This window comes from Salvelinus sp. IW2-2015, unplaced genomic scaffold (assembly GCF_002910315.2).
Source record: "Salvelinus sp. IW2-2015 unplaced genomic scaffold, ASM291031v2 Un_scaffold5648, whole genome shotgun sequence".
In the NCBI taxonomy this organism is placed as follows: Eukaryota; Metazoa; Chordata; class Actinopteri; order Salmoniformes; family Salmonidae; genus Salvelinus; species Salvelinus sp. IW2-2015.
The window spans coordinates 30,488-37,144 of record NW_019946913.1 but is presented as its reverse complement, the minus strand read 5'-3'; the positions used below and the strand labels follow the sequence as shown (position 1 = coordinate 37,144).

General features: G+C 43.4%; 1 non-coding gene across 1 annotated transcript; it reads left to right on the top strand.

The window, feature by feature from the left end:
- Positions 1-5,547: 5,547 nt before the first annotated feature.
- On the top strand, positions 5,548-5,683 carry LOC112078409 (small nucleolar RNA SNORA17). The gene has a single exon (XR_002895670.1). It is a non-coding gene; the product is annotated as a small nucleolar RNA SNORA17 (small nucleolar RNA).
- Positions 5,684-6,657: the final 974 nt, after the last annotated feature.

Here is a 6,657-nt window from a genome sequence, read left to right as displayed (position 1 = left end):
TTCTCCTACATTCATTTCACATTCCCACAAAACTTCAAAGAGTTTCCTTTCAAATTGTATTAATAATATGCATATCCTTGCTTCAGGTCCTGAGCTACAGGCAGTTAGATTTGGGTATGTCATTTTAGGCAAAAAATTGAAAAAAAGGGTTGGATCCTTAAATATACATCTAGGCTACACATAGCTATGTTCAGATTTTTTTTATACTTTTGACTTGTGAATAGTTTTAATATTTCCTGTATTTACATTATATTATAAAAGTCTACTACATATTTCATACTTTTTTTTTCTTAAAACAAGTTTTGGTCAACAGGCAAGACTTTTCAATCTTTCATGATCCTTTTTTTAAATGGCAGATTTTTAGTTTCTCCTTCTTCTTCCTGGTTTGAAGTCAGATGGTCACATTGTCATTATAGCATAGTGATTCATTTTGTGTGGATGCTATTGACAGTTTTCCCACCCAGTGATTTTACCATACTTGTATTTCATTCCTTTCTCTTTTTAACTTTAACATCAATCAAATCACAACCTTTTACACTGTAAGCAAAATGACATGTACAGTCTTTCAATAAAAAAATATCTAAATTGGTGGCTCCTATGCTTTCACTAACCTACGCTGGACACTGAATTTCTTGCTATTAGTTTGTTGTGAATGATTGTGTTGAAGGAGAACATTAAAACATGCATGTCCTTCATCCCTAACAGCAGACAGATTGATTGAGCTCCACTGTAGAAGGTTGACAATAATTTTTTTTTTTTTTTTTTTAACCTTTATTTAACCAAGCAAGTCAGTTAAGAACAAATTCTTATTTACAATGACGGCCTACAAGGACAGGGGGACCTGATCCTAGATCAGCACTCCTACTGTGAAACACTTGAGGTTTTTCTCTCTCCCTAAAGATTCAAACCTTGTTTTGTTAGTTTTGTCTGTCTGAAATACTTGCCGTACTATAGTAGCGCTTAGCGGAAGGAACATACCAGAAGAAAATATGTGATAATATTTCATAATTCTGTTCCCGCCACAGGAGGTATGTGATGAATTAGATGTGACAGGAACAGAAAACATTCTGTCTCAGGCTTACTATTAATGTCACCATACACTGCTGTCAAGTAAGAACATCTACCCGTTCAGCCATATGTGAACATTCGTCTCCAAAGACTTTCACAGCGTATGTGTCGCTTGATACGGCACAATTCACTTTGTGTTGCCATGGAAATTAATTATGTATTGTACAAAATGGATCCGGGTGTTTCTAAAGATCCCAGTAAAACCCCACGAGGCTGGGCCTCAATGGGACCTGGTCAGTAAAATACACCAAGAAGCTGGGCCTCAATGGGAKCTGGTCAGTAAAACACCAAGAGGCTGGGCCTCAATGGGATCATGTCAGTACAACACACCAAGAGGCTGGGCCTCAATGGGACCTGGTCAGTACAACACACCAAGAGGCTGGGCCTCAATGGGAGCTGGTCAGTACAACACCGCCAGAGGCTGGTACCTCAATGGGACTGGTCAGTAAAAACACCAAGAGGCTGGGCCTCAATGGATCGGGTCAGTAAAACACCAAGAGGCTGGCCTCAATGGGCCTGTCAAGTAACAACACACCAAGAGGCTGGGCCTCAATGGGACTTGGCTCAGTACAACACAAAGAGGCCTGGGCCTCAATGGAGCTGGTCAGTACAACACACCAAGAGGCTGGACTCAATGGGACCGTGGTCAGTACACAAACCAAAGGGCTGGGCTCAATGGGACCTGGTCAGTAACAACACACCAAGAGGCTGCCTCAATGGGAGCTGGTCATACAACACAACACCAAGAGGCTGGGCCTCAATGGGACTTGGTCATAACAACACACCAAGAGGCTGTGCCTCAATGGGGACTGGTCAGTACACACAACCAAGAGGCTGGGGCCTCATGGGAGCTGGTCAGTACAACACACCAAGAGGCTGTTACCTCAATGGAGCCTGGTCAGTACAACACACCAAGAGGCTGGCCTCAATGGAGTGCTGTCAGTACAACACACCAGAGGTACTCAGCTGAACACACAAGAGGTGGGCCTCAATGGGACTGGTCAGTACAACACACAGAGGCTGTACCTCAATGGGACCTGTTCAGTACAAACACACCAAGAGGCTGTCTCAATGGAGCTGGTCAGTAAACACAACAAGAGCTGTAACCTCAATGGGAGCTGGTCAGTACAACACACCAAGAGAGCTGCTTAACTTTCAATGGAGCTGGTCAGTACAACACACCAAGAGGCTGGTACCTCAATGGGAGCTGGTCAGTACAAACACCAAGAGGCTGTCCTCAATGGAGCTGGTCAGTACAACAACCAAGAGGCTGGTCCTAATGGAGCTGGCCAGTAACAACACACCAAGAGGCTGTATAATGGGCTGGTCAGTCAACAAGAGGAAACTGTCAGTAAACTACAATAAGTACAACAATGGAGGCTTCATAGTGTCAGATTGTGTTGAGGACATCTTTGGTTTGAGCAAACGTTTGTGTTCTTGTGGGAAGGAGGATGGTCGGAGGACGTTTGGAAATGTGTGTGAGCACAATTGGAGTTGGACCTGTTTTAATCTATCTATTAGGGTGGTTGTTGGACCTGTTTAATCTCTCCTATTAGCGTTGGTTTGGACTGTTTAATCTCTCCTATTAGGGGTTGGGTTTGGACCTGTTTTAATATTCCTATTAGGGGTTGGTTTGGATCTGTTTAATCTCTCTATTAGGCGTTGGTTTGGACCTGTTTAATATCTCCTATTAGGGTTGGTTTGGCTGTTTACCTATTAGGGGTTGGTTTTGGACCTGTTTACTCTCTCTGTTAGGGGTTGGTTTGGACGTTAATTCCCTGTTAGGGGTTGGTTTGGATCTGTTTATATCTCTCCTGTAGGGGTTTGGTTGGATCTCTTAATCTCTCCTGTTAGGGTTGGTTTGGACCTGTTTATATATCCTATTGGGGTTGATTGGACTGTTTTATCATCCTATTAGGGGTTGGTTTGGACCTGTTTAATCTCTCCTATTAGGGGTTGGTTTGGACCTGTTTAATCTCTCCTAGCAGGGGTTGGTTTGGACCTGTTTAATCTCTCATGTTAGGGGTTGGTTTGGACCTGTTTAATCTCTCCTATTAGGGGTTGGTTTGGACCTGTTTAATCTCTTATATTAGGGGTTGGTTTGGATCTGTTTAATCTCTCCTATTAGGGGTTGGTTTGGACCTGTTTAATAGCTCCTAGCAGAGGTTAGATGCACTATTGTAAAGTGGTTGTTCCACTGGATATCATAAGGTGAATGCACCAATTTGTAAGTCGCTCTGGATAAGAGCGTCTGCTAAATTACTTAAATGTAAAATGTAAATGTAATGTAAATGGTTGGTTTGGACCTGTTTAATCTGTCATAGCAGGGGTTGGATTGGACCTGTTTAATCATTAAACTATATAATGAGGATTTCTATCAGCATTATCGAGGTGTAGATTATATCTCACATTCCAGTGTTCAAACTTGTAAACAAGGTTGTATGGGATTTCTCTTAATGRGACACCTTGCAGCCAATGGCAATGTCCGCTTTAGGTATAATTCCAGAAGCCACATGTGGATTTGACAGCTCTAATGCGGTTCCACCTTCGACACCGCCAAAACAATAGCTATGCGGATGTGGGATAAATCGGATCTGATTGAAAACAGACCCTAATCGTGTCCACGGTTTCTGGTTTGGGTTTTAATAGTCACAGTGGGAACAACATCTCCTATACGCTTCCTGATGAACTCAGTACTGAGCTGTGGAAGTGTGTTAGACGTAAGGCTATCGCAGTGTCACATATTGCCGTCATGAGACATGATCTCAGTCAAATTTGGCGGAGCGATTTCTGCATTATTGAACCTTTAAAGGATTTAATGGTATTGATAAGACAGGAACTGTAGTACAACGTCTGGACACATACGTCAGTGACGGTTACCTTCAGCTTTTTACTGCAGCTGTGTTTACTGACAGGTGTATAAAATCGAGCACACAGCCTTGCAATATCCCTAGACAAACATTGGCAGTAGAATGGCCCTTACTGAAGAGTTCATTGACTTTCAATGTGGCACCGTCATAGTATGCCACCTTTCCAACAAGTCAGTTCGTCAAATTTCTGCCCTGCTAGAGCTGCCCCGGGTTAACTGTAAGTGCTGTTATTGTTAAGTGGAACCTTCCAGGAGCAACAACGGCTCAGCCGCAAAGTGGTAGGCCACACAAGCTCACAGAACAGGACCGCCGAGTGCTGAAGCGCGCACTGTGTAAAAATCGTCTGTCCTCGTTTGCAACACTCACTACCGAGTTCCAAACTACCTCTTGAATCAACATCAGCACAATAACTCTTCGTCGGGAGCTTAATAAAATGGGTTTCCATGGCCGAGCAGCCGCACACAAGCCTAAGATCACCATGTGCAATGCCAAGCGCCGGCTGGAAGGGTGTAAAGCTCGCCACCATTGGCCGTTTTATTTATTTAACCTTTATTTAACTAGGCAAGTCAGTTAAGATCAAATTCTTATTTACAATTACGGCCTACCAAATGGCAAAAGGCCTCCTGCGAGGACGGGGATTAAAAATAAAATAAATAAAATATAAATATACGTCAAACACACATCACAACAAGAGAGACAACACAACACTACATAAAGAGAGACCTAAGACAGCAACATAGCATGGCAGCAACACATGACAACAACATGGTAGTAACACAACATGACAACAATATGGTAGTAACACAACACGGTAGCGGCACAAAACCTAGTGCAAACATTATTGAGCACAGACAAACGCACAAAGGGGCAAGAAAGTAGAGACAACAATACATCACGCAAAGCAGCCACAACTGTCAGTAAGAGTGTCCATGATTGAGTCTTTGAAGGAAGAGATTGAGATAAAACTGTTCAGTGTGAGTGTTTGTTGCAGCTCGTTCCAGTCGCTAGCTGCAGCGAACTGAAAAGAGGAGCGACCCAGGGATGTGTATGCTTTGGGGACCTTTAACAGAATGTGACTGTCAGAACGGGTGTTGTATGTGGAGGATGAGGGCTGCAGTAGATATCTCAGATAGGGGGGAGTGAGGCCTAAGACTCTGGAGCAGTGGAAACGTGTTCTCTGGAGTGATGAACAACGCTTCACCATCTGGCAGTCCGACGGACGAATCTGGGTTTGGTGGATGACAGGAGAACGCTACCTACCCGAATCCATAGTGCCAACTGTAAAGTCCGGTGGAGGAGGAATAATGGTCTGGGCATGTGTCGTAGCTGAATCAGAATTAGTTAGGTAACATAGATAAATAAGATGTTTTATTTATTTTCATAATATGCAGAATATCAGAAAGGGAGAAGGGCTCCACTACGTCTGTACGCTGGTCACTCCCTTCTTCTCCCATTGGGGGGAGGAGTATGGCAGTGTCTGTACGCTGGTCACTCCCTTCTTTTCCCATTGGGGGGAGGAGTATGGCAGTGTCTGTACGGTGGTCACTCCCTTCTTTTCCCATTGGGGGGAGGAATATGGCAGTGTCTGTACGCTAGTCACTCCCTTCTTTTCCCATTGGGGGAGGAGTATGGCAGTGTCTGTACACTGGTCACTCCCTTCTTCTCCCATTGGGGGGAGGAGTATGGCAGTGTCTGGAATCATTGTATTACCCCACTGATGTATGAATCTTGACCTGGTATATGACCTAGAGAATCACTCCCCTTTCTGAGCTTGTCCAGGAGGGGGTGTATTTGAGATGGGATATCTAGAATTGACAATTGATATATGCCATTGGATGAGGTAATGTTTTCGTACTAACTGGTACCAAGAACGAGATTAGAATCTCGTATTAGGAGACCAAACTGAACGATAATGTATAGCTAATGCTATCTAGCTATGGGATACTCCTCTTTCAAGTAAAAGGTTCTTTGTGAACTGTTCCTAAGATCTGTGGTTCGTCATGTGAGTTGAGAGGGGTGTGTCTTGGCTATAAAAGATACTAAGAATTGTTTTGTAGGGACTCTCAGAGAATTCATTTATAGACACTGAATTGATCTGAGAGTCAAAAGGGCTATGGTGAAGCTCATATAATTAAAGATGGAGTTTAAAATATAACTCTGTGGTTATATGTGTGTGGTTTGTAAACTCAACTCATTTAGTAATACAGGAAATTACCATGACAGATGTTTTTCATGGTTTGAGCTAGGCCCCTTAGTTCCAGTGAAGGAAAAATATTAACACTCCACATACAATGACATTCTAGATGATTCTGTGCTTCCAACTTTGTGGCAACAGTTTGGGGAAGGCCCTTGTTATTTCACCATGACAATGCCCACGTGCACAAAGCGAGGTCCATACAGAAGTGGTTTGTCGAGATCGGTGTGGAAGAACTTGACTGGTCTGCACAGTGCCCTGACCTCAACCTCCTAAAATACCTTTGGGATGAATTGGAACTCTCACTGATGCTATTTTGACTGAATGGAAGCAAGTCCCTGCAGTAATGTTCCAGCATCTAGTGGAAAGCCTTCCCAGAAGAGTGGAGGCTGTTTAGCAGCAAAAGGGGGGGGACCAACTCCATATTAATGGTCATGATTTTGGATTGAGATGTTTGAACAGCAGGGATCCACATACTTTTGGCCATGTACTGTATTCTTTAGAAAAATGCCCTCAAGAAACCAG